At 32.3% G+C, this 17,287-nt stretch overlaps 1 non-coding gene and 1 pseudogene across 1 annotated transcript; both read right to left on the reverse strand.

The window, feature by feature from the left end:
* Positions 1 to 2,151: 2,151 nt before the first annotated feature.
* On the reverse strand, positions 2,152 to 2,273 carry LOC114913057 (U6atac minor spliceosomal RNA). The gene has a single exon (XR_003799083.1). It is a non-coding gene; the product is annotated as a U6atac minor spliceosomal RNA (small nuclear RNA).
* Positions 2,274 to 6,891: 4,618 nt separating this feature from the next.
* On the reverse strand, positions 6,892 to 16,335 carry LOC140855189 (uncharacterized; annotated as a pseudogene).
* Positions 16,336 to 17,287: the final 952 nt, after the last annotated feature.

Genomic DNA, 17,287 nt, shown 5'->3' on the forward strand with positions numbered 1-17,287 from the left:
TCCCCATAGATTTGGACATCATTGATCACCATGAGCCACATGTACTCTGATTGAATCTTTGATCAAGTGGCATTGACTTGATCGGACTAATTGGTTTTTTAGGCTTTAGCACCTAGTTAGCCCTGTTCTCCTTCATTCTTATTGAGCATGGAGCCATATTCCCAGTAATACCTTAATCTGATTTATCTGAGTTCTTTAGGTTTCTTATTTGTTTTAAGATGTTGACCATAAATTCTTAAATTTCACTGACCTTGAATATGTGCACCTGACATGCTAGATTAATGTGTGAATTGGTGAACACTAGACTTGGATTTGTTGTTGATAGAGGTAAGTAATTTAATGCTTCAAAGTACAGTTTCTAATAATCTTTTGAAAAGTATGGTTAGATTTAATAGATTGAACATCACGCCTATTTTTGACAATTGCCACTACTACCTCTGCTTTTGCAATTTTTCTTCTTTTGCTGGCCACTGTTGTTGCTGTCTCTGATTAATGGACCTCCAGCTCCTTTGGTCCTCCTTATGATTCTCACAATGGAAATCATAGCCATCGGTGCATGGCTTAATGCCCATAGAAAATCAAAGTAAATCTCACGTTTCGATTGTTTTTATTTTTCTTGTCAATTGGTTGTTCCATCTGCTATGATCTCTGTCATCTGCCACTGTCATGTGTCATCGACCCTCTGGTGTTGATCACCACTACCACCACCAAAGATGTGGGAGAAGGAAAAAAAAGAAGAAAAGAAGAAGAACGAGGAAAAAAAAAGAAAAAGGAAAAAGAAAAAAAAACTATGATTGGCCCTCTTTATCAGTCTTTTGTGATTGACTGCTGGTCTGATTCTGCCTTCCACTGCGGCTGCTGATCCTAGCCTTCGACCATCATGATCATGCATGTGAAACACTATGTCTCGCTCTCTCTCTTTATCTTACATTTTTCTTTTCTCTCTCTCCTTTCTCTCTCTTTCTAGGTTTTTTTTTCTCTTTGGATGTTGAATGACTTCAATATGTCCATATCCTGTAACCTATGTTAACTTTCGTTAAGGGATCCGGACCCATGCTCATTAGTAGCGCACCGACCTCCATCTTAGTCCTTGTTATATGCCAGTAGATTTGGACATCATCGATCACCATAAGCCACTATACTTTGATAGGATCTTTGATCAGGTGGCACTAACTTGATCAGACCAATTGGGTTCTTAGGCTCTACCGCTAGGTCAGCCTCATTCTTCTTCATTCTTATTGAGCATAGAACCATATTCCCAAAAATATTTTAATCTGATCTATCTAAGTTCTTTATTAGGTTTCTTATTTGTTGAAGTTCTAAAATGTTGAGTATAAAATCTTAAATTTCAACGACCTTGAGTAGGTGTATCTAAAATGCTGGGTTAAAGTGTGAATTGTTGAACATTAGACTTGGATTTGTTGCTTATAGAGATAAGTAATCTAATGTTTCAAAGGATACTTTTTAATAAGCTTTTGAAAATTATAGTCAATTTTTTTAGTTTGATTAATTATGCTCTCTATTTTATGTCTGACAAAATGGGTTAAGAATATATTATTTTATTATTATAAATAATTTATTTTAAATACATAATCGATTTTGAGAAATGGGTGGACAATTTGACTGAGGAGTTTGTAAAATTATATATATATATATATATATATATATATATATATATATATATATATATTCTCAATATGATTATAATGTGATCCCATTAATGGGGATTATATGTCTGACTTGTCGACTTATAATCTGAAAAAGTAGTTTAGACACCGAGCTATTGGTAATTAGACTAGTAGTATTTATTTTTTATATTTTGTGCAATGCATATTTGACCCATGCCACTGGATTATATGACCATAACCTGATGTTAGAATTAGTATTAGTTTTTAAAAGCTATACTTTTGAAAAGTAAAAGAATTTTATTTTTTGAATTTTTTATATAACCAGTTAATAGTATATCATAAATTATGAGTGATTTACCATCTGTCAGTATGTGTAGACCTCATTTTGATATGTTATGTTGCTTACTAAGTTGGTGTAACACATTCTTTGTTTTCTATTTTTAGATTGTGAATGATGAATTACTTGGGACTCCAAAAAATGAGCTAGATTGTTTGGAGTAATTAAATTTTTTTTTTTTAGGAGAAAAAAATTGGGTAAGATCCGCCACAGCAGGTAGCCTTAACCGCATGTGTAACAGGAAAGCCCGAAGGCTGTTCCCGTCCCTGTCAGGGGAGATGCCAACTGTCTCTCCTTTCAACGAACACTCCTTTCAATAGGAAAGCCTTAATGGTGTGTTTGGAATAATCAGTTGATCTAGCTATTTTGGTCATTTGTGTCAATTGATCTTTTTATTAGTTTAGGTTAGACTTGAGGATTTTTTTTGGATTGGATATTAATAATATTTTGGAATCTAATGACTCAAATTTTCTTGGGTTACTCATTGATGAGAATGATTGATTGAGTCTTTATTAAATTAATTTTTTGGAGATTAAATATTATTATTATTGAATGAAAATTATTATGATTTGATCCATAGTCTTGCATATTTGTATGGTTCGCCTTGCAGATATATAGTATATGTTACACGTTCAGTTCAAGGCATATATATATTAATTAAAAGAAATTAATATATATTAATTATTTTTAATTAATTTATATCTTTAAGATCATCTAAGTAATGACTTAGGTTTTTCTTTTTCAATCAACAATATATTGAATTTGACGGTGAGCGTAAAATCCTCTCTTCGCATTTCATGATATTATTATGATCTGATGCAGAGAGTGAATTTGTATTAACAAATTGGGGTAAAGAATGGACGTTCCACCCACTACAAAATTTAATATAAAATATCTATCTATAAAAAACCATATATTTTGGAACCCCTATTCTAAAGCTCACGATTAAAATCAACATATCATACTATTCATTAAACACATGCACTTTTTTTAAAAAAAAACATACATATTACAACTTGTCTTGAACTTTATGCAACTTTCCATCGACAACTTATTTATGTTCTTATGCTAGCTCCAATCAAAAAAGTGAGGTTGGTAAGTTATTTTTTTATGGATGGTATTCGTCCATGAAGTAGACAGAAACACTTACTTACTTGGAAGAAGGGTGAGTTGGTTTCCCATTAGTCGAATAAAGTGGTCATATTTTTTTGTTTCTAAAATGCCCTCTCTTATGCGGAAGAACTCATAAATCTTAATATCTCACTCGCTCTCTTTATTTGTAATGAACCCTTATCTAGGGACATCGTTGCGATCCCCAGCCAATTTCTAACTAGAAGATTGGTGGATTCCGACAAGTCTTTTATATTTCTCACTTCAAATCTTCTATTTCTTTTTCTTAATGAGCGAGTTTAACATTTTTTTTTTCTTTACCAGCGATAATGTGTATTCTTAGTCTGCGTTTCTCAAGATATGTTTCACATTATTTTTGTACTAAAATTCTCATTTTATTATTTTTCCCAAATTTGACTATATAAATGTTGTACTCTCTTTTATTCTATTTATTTTTTTGGTGATCAAAATTTAGATGATAAGTGTTCTCTTGTTTCATTTCAGTGATGAAAATTTATAGGTGAAAGCTATATTTCATTTCATATTTCCATTTTTTCTTACCCATGTTTAATCGGTTGCAGTTTTAACTATTTTGTTATGCTCTTGTATGATTTAGCCCCTATAATTTTTAATAGACCGAAAGCCCAGTTTGGTATGAGAAAATTGGACTTCAATGACAAAAGGGCAGTATATGATAAGTATGCAAATTGGGTTGGAAGCATAAAGGATGTTATAGGAAAGATGGATAGATTTTAGCAACTTGTATAGAAGATTATAATGCAACAGAATATAGATGACAAATTTTGGAGCCACTTTCTAGTGCACAAAAAAATATAAAAAATTATTATTTATTTAAGTGTTGCCTAGGTAACACGCACAAGTTTCATGCCCTCTCAAAGAACGAGCCCTAAAAGAAAAGGGTCATGGGCAAAAAAAACAAAAAATCATGGATGATCCACAAGAAGCCTCAAATTCTTGTGATTATATGGTGGCAATAGACTTTTAAGTACCCCATGATTCAAATTGTTATAGTGGCAATATGCTATATATATAGTAGCAAATTGAAAATTTTACCAAAAAAATACAAACGGAGCTTTATGATAAAATGACTCCCGCATTGCATTTTATGTATCGTATAAGCTTTCTAACACAACTTGAATCATAGAGGTTCAATGAGAAAGCTATAGTTAAAAACTCAAAACTCTATTAATATTGCGAGTTAGTATCAGTTGCAGAATCCTGATCAGTAAATCGTTATCTAACGATGGAAAACCTATCGTTAGTTCGCAGTGTCTGTTTCGGTCTAGGAATTATTCAATAGCGCCCAATAACGCCAATATAATATGATGGTAGTTGTGGTTGTTTAAAATGTCTCAAAAGGTGAAATTTTGCTTCCAAGGCAAGAGATTATTTGTTATCGAACTCTAGATTTGTATTACATTTCTGTTTTAAGTTGAATTCTAGAGACGTTCGCGATTTATATTCATGACGAGAGATCCTAGAACATTATAAATATCCCATGCAACCCTGTCTGGCTTTTGCATCATAGCGAAGAGAAAATTGGAAGTTTTGACCATTGGCATTATATGTCTCTTCCTTGATGTGGCATGACGACTGTGTATCCTTGGTACCTCTCTTGCAGCTCAAGCAAGCACTTTTTCAATATATTGCGATGCTAGTAGAGACGTGTAAAGCCTGAGTTACGAGTGATATAACTTCGTTGAATCTAGGATCCCAACTAATTGTTCTAGCTTCATTTATTCTTTATTTATTTTTACCCAAAATAATATAAAATCAAACATATGTTCAGAATATATGTACACACACATACACGTACAGAAGAACTTGATGCAGGCAGGAAATTTCTAAAAAATATGATATTAATTTATAGATAGACATTGTAGACCTTATAAATCTTATCCTATTAGATTCTTAATTTAGTTCTTAGACTACTGAATTTTGTAGAAAGATTGGCGTCTTCTCTTGACACTTTGCATGTATTATAACTGAAACACATATCCACCCACAGTCTTTTTCTATTCCTTAGTCTAGGTTTAATTTTAACCTTCCAATTTTAATCAAATAGTTTTTGTTCTTGATGACTATGCATAGAAGTATATTTTTGGTACGTAAAAATATCTTAATTACCTTTTCTGCTTAAACCTTTTAGATGCTTTCTTGCAGATTTTTTGATAGAAGATTTCTTGCAGATTGGAAAGTGGCAACAGGCAGTTAAAACAATATATGTAAAGCAGTATTCCAGAAAATTACGTGTTTAATATAAAAAAATTTGACAAGGTGGTTATATATTTCTTCTCCGAGAATCATAGCAGATTATTTTAACCTATCATTATCATCAATATTTCTGCATGGTTTTTTTGCAAATTAGTATCTCGTATTTTTATATTAATCTTTATCTTTTTTTTTTTTTATATCATACAAAAGTTCTTGTAAAGTTTTTCATTTGCACAAATTGGTTGTTCTACTAGTTTTCATTGACTGAACCATGGTTAAAAGTTTAACCATGACTGCAAGGAGGGTTAAAAAATGCCCTTGGCTTATAGTGAATTCAGACTTACGTTTCAGCCTCATCTTGCTCATTTTGCTCTCTACTTGCTCTAGACATGGCTGCTAGAAGACTGGCTGTGGTGTGGCACATGTTAAGAGGTTGGTTAAGTATTAGGATTAGGAGCAAAAATATTCAAAGATAAAAAATGGTATCATCAAAAGTATGCAAGCAGGGTATTCGATTATCGTTTAGTTTACTTAGTCAAGGGATACATAAGTAATAAGTTGTAAGATCTCATTCAAAAAGACTAGTTACAATGTATTATTTCAATTTCTTGATCCTATACAAATATATAAGATCTTCTTAATATATATCTAATGTGAAACCACCCATGGTCAGTCTACAAGGATTTGTCTGGGCATCACCTCTGGTTTGTATAGGTCATAGGCGTCCACTTTAATATCATTTATATGATATAAAACTTTATTTAGAAAGACCAGACAAAATTTATTTTTTGGGTTCCTTGGCCTTATATAAGTGTCCAAAATTTTTCTAGTGCATAATTCATGTGGAACTAAACAAATATGCAAAGATTCTAATATTACTAATGCACAAATATAAAATATTTCAAGACTACTTTGTGAAAACCCTATGTATGTGTATACTTTGATATAGTGGCAAGTATAAACCTCAAGAAACAAAAAAGAGAGCTAAACCTCTCAATGAAGAAAATTCAAATACCAACATAGATATAATAAACACTCTACATAACACCATAATTAATACATAAAGCTATCTAAATTTATAACAAAATTCAAACACCAACATAAAATCATAATAAATATTATATAACTAAATAAAGTCATGATAGTTGTCCATCATGTTCATAAATTACAATCCACAATCAAAGAGAAGAAATCAAAAGAAATCTATAAAACTCAAAAGAAACATAGAGACATCGGGCTATCAGTGATCTATAGGAGCATGATTGTCAATAACTCTATGATTACTGGAACTACTGGGAGCTTATAGTAAAGATATAAAAACTTTAGTAGTTGAGAATACGAAAATGATAACGTAAATTAAATGATTAAGTATATGAACAAATATAAATATAGTAAGATATATATCCTAGAAGAATCTATAAATATTTATAATATGGATGTCAACTGATCAATCTGAATCCTCATGGTGGATATCACAGTATCAGAGTGCTATCTAATTATCTCTATCTATGCCTCCACCAACATCTCTACCTGTGCCTACACCTGCATCTCCACCCATGCCTATAGCTACTCAATCTGTGCTTATACCTGCTGCTCAATCCATGCCTCCATACGAGCCTTGAGCATACGAATATCCACATTGCTAGAGCTCTTTCTAGCATCTTGAGTCTATCAGCGTAAATGAGATAACTGAGTAGGGGTGACTCCAACTCTATAATTCCTTATTCGACCATAATGGTCCAGTCCTAGTAGTTCTGTTATCACCTGAATCTTGACACGACTGGCCTCCATAGATGTTGGGGATTTGCCGACACACTCAACAACAAGGGATGAAGCTCTGTCCTATATTCAAAAAAAAATATATATTAATTTTATACTTAAAAATAAAACTATAAATCATTGCACTAAATGAATATAAATATACATAAATATGTCTCTCAACTTGCTAGTAATAAAATGGCCATCTTGATGAATATGAGTTATCATATAAAAGTCTACTTGACTAGGCTCGCTCCCATGCTCATCCATCTATAAAAAATATAAAATTCACAAAATATATAATCCATAAATTTTAATTAACAAACTTTAAGAGTTTCAATAAAAATTATAAGTATCTTGATACATGCATGATACGTGATATATTATATGCAGTTTTACTAAGAAGCATGAGGATCATATATATATCAAATTAGTCTAAAATATTTGTAATATGCTAAAGATTTTGAAAGAAGCATACGAATTTTTGTTTATGTTGCATATAGCTCTTGGACCATGATGTATGACGAACAGACAAAGCTGCTCGAGTAGTTCTACCAATATTAGAATATGCATATAATATAAAGTAAAGAGTATGATATATCCTGTATGGATGACCAATCTATATTAATAATTAACATAACATAAGATATATGATAAGTATATACAATTATATATTCCTTCTCAGAGAACTAATAATGAACAAGCTCCCTCTACTGATGAGGATCTATATAAAGAGGACAAATATGAGCAACATTATCCTCCGCCAATCTCTCTCTCTTGTAGTCCCCCTTGAGTGTTATCTTAAATTATTTTTCATTTTCGATTGAGAGACTTCAGCACCCATTCATGACTGTCTAGAGAGAGTACGAATTTACTCTAGAATAAAGAAAAAAAGATATTTGATTATTAAATAATATAATTAATTGACTATAAATAATTTAATCTAAATTATTAACTTATCTTTTTATCTGTACTATGTATAGAATCTCAAGCTTATATATAGGAAGCATATCATTTCATTTTGCAGAGTTTAAAGGACACAGCTGACCATTTCATGCAGTAGTACCTAAAAAGCTTGTCAATAATCTTTGCAGCCTTATTGACAGCCTGCCCCATCTGATTGCACTAGATGATGATCTTCTCATCCTCAGCTAAACGTCAGATATCTCTGGTCCATGTAGATATTTTTGGTCATGAATATATAATATTTTTATCAAAATATCCTGGATAGCATCCTCGTTAGTAGGAGGATCGTACTGTGGCTCAGACTACTACATGGATAAAGAAGGATCGGCCTCGAGCTACTGCATGGATGATGGATAGTCCCAAACTGCTGTGGTTGCCTCAACTGTCGAGGTTGATAAGAATATGATCCATCCAGAAAAATTTGCAACTTAATATCATCAAATTATCTACATTGAGACATGATAACACATAGCATTCACAAATAGAAATAAAAATCAGTTGTTATAAATGATCAACTCATAAATATAATACTAATTGAATTGCTAATAAGAAATAAGATTTACTAAATGAACATGATAATATAATATAATATTTTATATAGAATATGCATATCTTAAATATCTCTTATCAATTAAGAATTAGTTGATATTTTCTCTTTCAATATCCGTCCAAACCAAGCTCGTAGATCATTAGTAGAAGCAAGATTGTAGGACATACATTGGGTATAAATCTCATCATCCTCTACTTCCAAATCCTTTCCTATATTATACAAATCTCTAGATTTCATTCTGACAATAATAGTCTAATTAATCATTATCTTTTTAGTCTTGTACAAAAAATATTTGGTGAGCTTGAGATGAAAAAAATGAATGGATCATCGGTTAATAACACACTAGTATGTATCAATCTTGAAAAATTTATAAGTGTAAACCTATTTGTATCTTGTTTCAATCCTCTTGGCAAGTTTATATCCACCCAATTATATCAAAATAATACTATTTAAATTTTTCATAATAATTTAACTTAAAAATATCCGCAAGTAAATCATAATAAGTCTTTCCATCTACTTCCACCATGACTCCATCGTTCTAGATTTTTTAAAATTTTTTATGTTCTTTTGTATGAACTTTGAATCCATTAATAATGAAATCATTATATGTGTTGATAATATTATCAGGACCTCAAGCCATGACAATTAATTTATCCGAATAGCTACTCTCCATCATATCGATACCTAAAAATTATGATAAAATTGTTAATATATTATTTGTTTGATGTTAATAAATATATTCCAAAATCAATCTTTTTTCTCACATAGATGACTAACTTGTTTAAAAGGCCATTTTGGAAATAACTCGATTAACCATCATTGCTCAATCTTTGGATTGAGTCGAATGCTATGATTTGCTTGTCTTTGAGCAACCAAAAATTTACTATAATAAAATTAATTCATTGATTAAGAATATTACATATAATGATAATGAAAGAAATGAACATATAACTATATTAACATGTGATACTGATAAATTATATCAGTATGAAGAAATACATAATGATGGGCTTGTATCAAGGATTTTTTATTAAAAGCCACACTTTCAATCTTCTTCAGAACTCTTCCAACAGTTGAGAACTTATAAATATCTGAGTTATTGATAATATTATAATTTTTTTGAGATCGATTAAAAATGACCTCTAAACTTTCAAGATATCTTGAACAAAACATCAAACACTTTTTAGCAATATATCCTTCCGTAAGTGAGCCTTTGGGATAGGCTCTATTTCATAGATAATCCTTTAAATGTACAAGATACATTCAAAAATTAAAAAATTATTTAAATATCAATATGAGTATGACACTACTAATACTAAATTATAACTATAAAGTTTAGCAATATCACCTTTTAATAGAATATATCCATTTGCGGTGTATCGGTCCATCAAATTTTGCTTCTACAACTAAGTGAACAAATAGATGAAACATGATAATGAATAATCCAAGAGAAAAGATCTTCTCCATAAACTATAAGCACAACATCAGACTCTAATTGATCAAGCTCTTGTGGATCAAGAACTTTGGAATATAATGACTTAAAAAATGATGATAATTGAGCAACCATAGCAACAACTTATTTGGGCATTAATGACCTTAAAGTTAGTAAAAAAATATCTTGTATCAAAATATGATGATGATGAATTTTAAGATTTGAAAGTTTCTACTCTTTGAGATTTATATATTTTGAAATATTTGATGCATAGCCATTAAGAATCTTGATATTCTTTAGAAATATCAAAAAAAAAAAAATTTTTTAAATGGATATTGTATAACATACAGGAGGTATATAAACTTTACCATTAGCAAGCTCTTTAGGATGAAGCTCCTGTCTTATGCCTTTCTCTTTCAGATCTAAACGTGTCTTTAATTTATTTTTATTCTTTTCATCAAGATTTAACAATGTTTCAATAAAATTAATGCAAACATTCTTCTCGATATGCATCATGTCAAGATTAATTATACTCGAGAAGGTTATACTCCCAATAAGGTAGATAAATAAATACTTTTTTCCTTCCACAACTGCTTAACAACTCTATGTGTAGATACCTCTATTATACCATCATCATTTTGACTTTCATCTATGTGATCATCATCATTGTAGAAGTTGTCGGCATTCTTAAATACCCCTGCATCATGACTGTGAGTAATAACATCCTTTGTCAACTTTTCATTTATTGAGCTTTCAATATCTTTTCTTCCTCTTTTCTTATAATACTTGGAAACCTTACCATACTTGTGATTTATGCCATGTATTTGTATAAAAACCTCAGTTCTAGATGGTGGTATAGGAGCAGATCACAATTCTATAGTACCATTAAATATATCTTGTTGAAATCGAGATGGATGCGGGTCGGCTTCCAACCATCGATGATGGTCTATATAGCAGAACTTCTCTTTATATTTTAACCAATGTGAATAGATAGAATCCCCATAATAGGGACATGCAGTATGCCCCTTTGTGTTCCATTCGGATAAATTGGCAAATACAAAAAAATCATTGATAGTCCAAATAAGAGTGGTCCTCAATTTGAATGTTTGACTACTACCAGCATCAAATGCATCGATATCCTCCCATAGCTATTTCAATTTCTCTATCAAAGGTTAAAAAAAAATATTAATATCAATGTCTGGACCCTTATCACCTGGAATAACCATTGACAAGATAAGTGAAGACTGTTTTATACGCATCCATGGTGGCCAATTGTATGGAATCAGATCGATTGGCCAAATGCTATAAGTAGAACTCAATGCTTGAAATGGATTGAAGCCACCAGTAGCTAAACCAACCTAATGTTGCAAAAATCTGAGGCAAAATCAGGATGCCTATTATCAAATACTTTTTATGCTAAACTATTAGTTGGATATCTTAACATTTCATTTTTTATACGACCTTCATCCTGCCCTCATCGACAAAGCTATCTTCGATCGATGATGCATAGATCCTTTTTAATCTAAGTATTCAAGAAAAGTAATGCAAAAATTTAGCCTATTTTTTCATACTCTGAGTAGCATCAATTTTGTTCAATACATCATCCTCATCTTTTTTATGTGATGCCCATCTTGAAGATCCACAGACATTGTATGACTTTTGGTTAGCATTTTCATTTTGATGTAATATATAATCATTTGGACAACTATAAATCCTCTCATATCCAAGATCCAATTTTTTTACTAGTTTTTGGTTTCATAATAAGAAGTTGGCAAAATAGTGCCCTTAGAAAATACATCCTTTAATAATGAGAGCAGTACTATAGAAAAACTCTTACCAACCCATCCATTCTAATATTTTAAATGAAATAAATGCACTAGAAAAGAAATTTTCAAAAAGTTCTTATAATTCAGATATAGTTCTTGGTCACAATCTTTCAATAAATTATGATAGTGATGTTCTGTCTGATCATTAGATGAATGTTGGAGCCTCTCAACATATATAGAGTCAGTAAACGTAGACCTCTCAGGCATCACATCTATTTCTTGTCCTTTACTGAAATCTCGTAAATTTTCAGCACCAAATCCTAGAGCATCTATGAGCAAACCCTCATATCATCTTCTCTTGAAAGATTTCTTTGTAGATTACTGGTTCCAATATTAGATCTATATTCTGTATGTGAGAGTTAATTACATGAAGATAACAATATGGATTTTCCATGAAATATCCATTCAGTATGTTCTCTTGTAACACCATTCCATATCAAATGTTCTTCGACAGTTTGAGGATCGAGAGAAGAATTATTTACATATTTTTGGCATGGATAAAAAATCTTTTCATTCATTGATCCTTTCTCAACAACAAATTTAATAAAATTTTGTACTCTTTCAAAATAATCTTTAAAATAAAATACATACCAAATAGATATAATTAGTGTTCTCCTATATTGCTATAAGAAGAGACAGAAATTATTCTATAAAAAAATATCATCAAGCCAGCTACAAATTCAACAATAGTCCCAACAGTTTAAAAAAACTAAAATAGTTTCTTTGAGTGGCATGTTTGATGTGATCTTATAGGATTCGGTCAACGCATCCATGACTCAATACACTTGCTTCTAGTTTCAGGTTTTGCATGCAGTAGAATCTGAATCCAATCTTGGCAAAGAGAGGCCAAGAATATGGCACCATTAAGATTTAATTATAACTGCCCAAGTGCACCCTTTTTGTGGGGCATCACTTTGTCGAACACGCTTATGTTTGTGTTTCACAACTTTTCCCGTAAAGGTGTCCATTTCTTTGGATAAATGATGATGTGACAAGAAATTAACTGATAGCTAAGCGATAATAACAACATGATTATTAAGAGACAAGTTTGTGAGACTTTGTGGTGCGCAAGTAAATAAAGCAAATGTACAGTAAGCAAACGCATGCAAATAATGGAAGAAAGGGTAGAAAGTACAAACACAATAACCATGTTTTTGATTATGTACCATGGAGAATTAACTAAGATGGTATTGGCATGGGTAAAATAACACACAAAACCAGCAAGGAGAGCAACTTTTTCTGTCTCAGAGGGTCCAAAAAGATGAAATTTGTGAGATTAATTTTGTGAATACTAGTGGTAACAGACAACAAAGCTCTTAATTAATGGGAATGAGTCAGCTACTACAAACGTAAAGAAGGCTTCAGGCTCCAGATAGGTGGGATAAGGCTACCTGACCGCAGTTGGTTATGAAATTTAACAACACAGGAACCCACTAAAGCATGACATGCTATATATATAATTACCTCAAAAAAAAAAAAAAAGACATGCTATATAAAAATAGCAATATCAGATCCTTCAACCATCAAAGAAACAAGAAAAAATCTGATTGGTTGAGCAGAATAATAATGACCGATGAATTTTTATGATCTCTATCTTCAACAGTAAGCATGCTTAATTCAGAGTTTCGTACCCTCTTCATATATTAGAAAAATGAATCGATTTCATCCAATTATTGGATATTTGAGTCCAGCAAAAGAAGGTTTTTTCGAAAGTAAAATTGAATAGATCCCCTGAAATTTGAAACATAGTACAACTGTTGTGATTGCAAAGTTCCCGTGGAATGTGAAAGAATAAAAATACCAGTTCCAAGTGTAGGTAGCACGTTGTTATCAGCACCTTTAATTTTACCAATGCCAGTCCAAGATCATTTTGTCTTGTATATATAGAACAAACATGCAAATCAAGAAAGTTTCGAAAACGTGAATCATGATGCATGATGCCAAAAATGTGTTGCACTGGAACTCTTTCAACATGATTGAAATGGATAGTCATGATTAGTCAATATAGACGGTCCATAAATATGCACTATAAAATCAGGTTATTGTTATTTTTAAAATAATTTATAAAATAATATTTTTTAAAAATATTTATCAATTACTGTTCAAAAAAAAATTACCCTATGATAGGGCAACTTTAGGTGCCATCTGATCCTTCTCATGTCGTATGAGAGTATGAGTCAGCCAAGAAAATCATTGAGTCAGTAAAAAAAATCAATAATTAAATAGTGAGTTTTATAGTCACCTTGTGGAAGGACGACTATCATAGTCGCCTTATGAAATAGCGAGTCGCCCTTTGGGGGGCGACAAAAGTCGTCCTTCCAAACGCCGACTTTTAAGGCACTGCAACAAAATAGATTATTAGCGATGAAAATTTTTTATCGCTAATAACCTATTTTCGTCGTTAATAGTTATTAGCGATAAAATTTTGGTCGCTAATATTTTGTCGTTAATAATCGCATCATTGATAATATTTTACGATGGAAAAAAAATTTCACCGCAAATAATCATTATTTGCGATGAAAAATTTTTGTTATTAAAAAAATTTGTTTTCTCGAAAACTATTTACGATAAAAAATTTTAGTCGTAAAAAAAATATTTGCGATGAAATTTAACATCGCTAATAAATAATAGATTAATAGCGACAAAAATATTTTCATCGCTATTAATTTAATTAAATATTTTTTTTAAAATTAAATTTTTAAAAATTTTTAGCGATAAAAATATTTTCATCAGTATTAATTTAATTAAAAATATTTATAAAAATCAAATTAAAAATATTAGCAATGAAAATTTCTCATCGCAAATGCCTTTATTAGTGATGAAAATATTTTCATTGCTATAAATTTAATATAAAATTTTAATATTTTTAAATTTATTAAAAATTTTATTTATGATCAATTTTTCATCGTAGTAAAATATTTTTGGCAACCAATATTTCATCGAGAATAATTTGTCACTAATAATTTATAAATATTTTTTAAAAAATAATTTATAAATATATATTTTTAATTTATATTTATAATATTTTTTATAATTTAAAATAAAAAATTAAAATAAAAAATTTACACAATAAACTCATAAATAAATTTTATTATTTTATTATATTAAATTAAAATTATAAGATTTTGAAATAAAAATAAAAAACTACATAAACAGGCCGTCAAATATGGCCGTCAAATGTCGGCATCTGTAGAAAGAGAACGAGCTAGAGAAGGAAAGCGCTCGGATCGGCCTGCTGCTACCTCATTAGCTATATCATCCGGTTCATTTGCACCATCCACTCTATTATCTGAATTTAGAGCCGCTGATGGTCGTCGATACATGCAGCCAACTCATGAGCTCGCTGTCGATCCTCAGTAGCCTGCCTCTACACCTCCGTCGGAGCATGCAATAAATAATAACGAAAACTATAAGTAGTTGAGCATGTAATAAATATAAAATAAATTTATGTAACAAATATAAAATAAACTATAAGTAGTTGAATATGCAAAATAATATTAACGTAAAATAATAACACGAAACCTAATCCCGAGGACTCGATGGTTTTTTATTTTTTTCTAAAATATTTTTTACTTAAATTTTATTTTATAATTTTTTATTTTTTTAAAATATTTTTTACCTAAAAATATTTTTTTCTAAATAATTTTTTCCTAAACGAGCTTCGGACTCAACCTCCCATGGCCCCTACTCCCACGATGCCGGTGTCGTCACACACCCCGTACTGCCTAGACTCGCCTCCGTGAACCCCGCTCCCACGGTGTCAGCACCGATGCCGTCACACACTCCGTGCCGCCCGGACTTGGCCTCCCATAGCCCCCGCTCCTACGGTGCTAGCACTGTCATAGACCCTGTGCCCCCGGATCAGATCCCGATCTGGATCTCAATCCGAATCGAAGTCTCGACCCAGATTCTGACCTCGATCCAATTCGGATCGTTATTCAGATTTTATTTTTATTAATCAAATAGTAAAATATTTGATTAATATTTTATTTTTTTACTTTTTTCTCTTTTTTTCTTTCTTTTTCTTTTCTTTTTTTCTTTTTTTTCTTTTCTTTTTTTCCTTTCCCCCCTCCTTTCTCTCTTCCCTTCCTCCCTCCCCACCATGCAAACCCCTCCCCACCGCCGCCCCCTCCCCGGCCCTGTCTCCCTCGACCACCGGCCACCCCCTTCCCAGCCCCATCTCTGCCGGCGATAGCCTCCCCATCTCTGTCGCCGCCGGCCGCCCCCTCCCCGGCGCCATCCCCCCGGCCCCATCCTGCCCCCCACCCCATCCCGCTGCCTACGCCCCAGACCCCCTCCCGCCGGCCAACAACCTCCCTACCAGCCGACCCCCTCCTCAGCCCCGTCTCCATCGCTGTCGGCCGCCCCCTTTTCGGCCCCATCCCCTCTCCAGCCCCAACCCGCCCCACTCCTGTTTGGATCCCACCCCCTCCCCTTCGGCCGTCCCACCCCCCCGTCTCTGCCGGCAATAGCCTCCCTGGCCCCGTCTCCATCGCCGCCGGCTGCCCACCCCCTCCCCAGCCCCATGGCGCCACCGGCGGCCCACGACACCCCCCCACGGATGGCTCCGCCCCCTGGTGGCCCGATCAACAAAAAAAAGGTTGAAAACCTTACCTCCGACAGACGGCGGACGGCAGGCACCGCGGTCGGTGGACGCAGTCAAACGGTGGATGACGGTGGTGGAGAGGGGCTCGCCGGCGGGAAGAGATAGAGGGGAGAGCATGGAGAGAGGAGAGCTCAGGGAGAGGAGAGAGATCAGGGAAAGAAGAGGGGGGGAATAAGGGTTTCACATGGTTTCGCATGAAGAGACATTGATTTGACGTTGATTGAAAGCAAGAGTATTAGCGACATAATTTTTTGTTGCTAATAACATTATTAGCGATGTAAGCTAATTTTTATCATTAATAATTCAAAAAAAAAATTGATAAAAAAATTTTACCACAAAAAATAATTATTTACGATGAAAAATTTTTTTGTCGCCAATAACATTATTAGCAACGAAAAAAAAAATCCTCGCTAAGAATTTCCACCAAAAAAAAATTCCTCATTTTTTGCTAAAAAATTCCCTTCCCATCAAAAAAATCTCTAGTAAAAAAATTTTACCACAAAAAAAAATATTTGCAACGAAAAAATTTTTTATCGCTAATAATATTATTAGCAATGGAAAAGCAATTTTCATCCCTAATAATTCTCATCAATTTTTTTTTTTATTTTTTGCTAAAAATATTCTCTTCCCACCCAAAAAATTTCTCCAGTAAAAAAATTTTACCATAAAGAAAAATTATTTGCGATGAAAAAAATTTTGTCACTAATAACATTATTAGCAATGATAAAGCAATTTTCATCACTAATAATTCCTGTCAAAAAAGAAATTCTCCATTTTTTTGCTAAAAAAATTCCCTTCCCAATAGAAAAATTTCTTCGATAAAAAATTTTACCACAAAA

The sequence above is a fragment of the Elaeis guineensis genome, chromosome 2, assembly GCF_000442705.2.
Source record: "Elaeis guineensis isolate ETL-2024a chromosome 2, EG11, whole genome shotgun sequence".
Taxonomy (NCBI): domain Eukaryota; kingdom Viridiplantae; phylum Streptophyta; class Magnoliopsida; order Arecales; family Arecaceae; genus Elaeis; species Elaeis guineensis.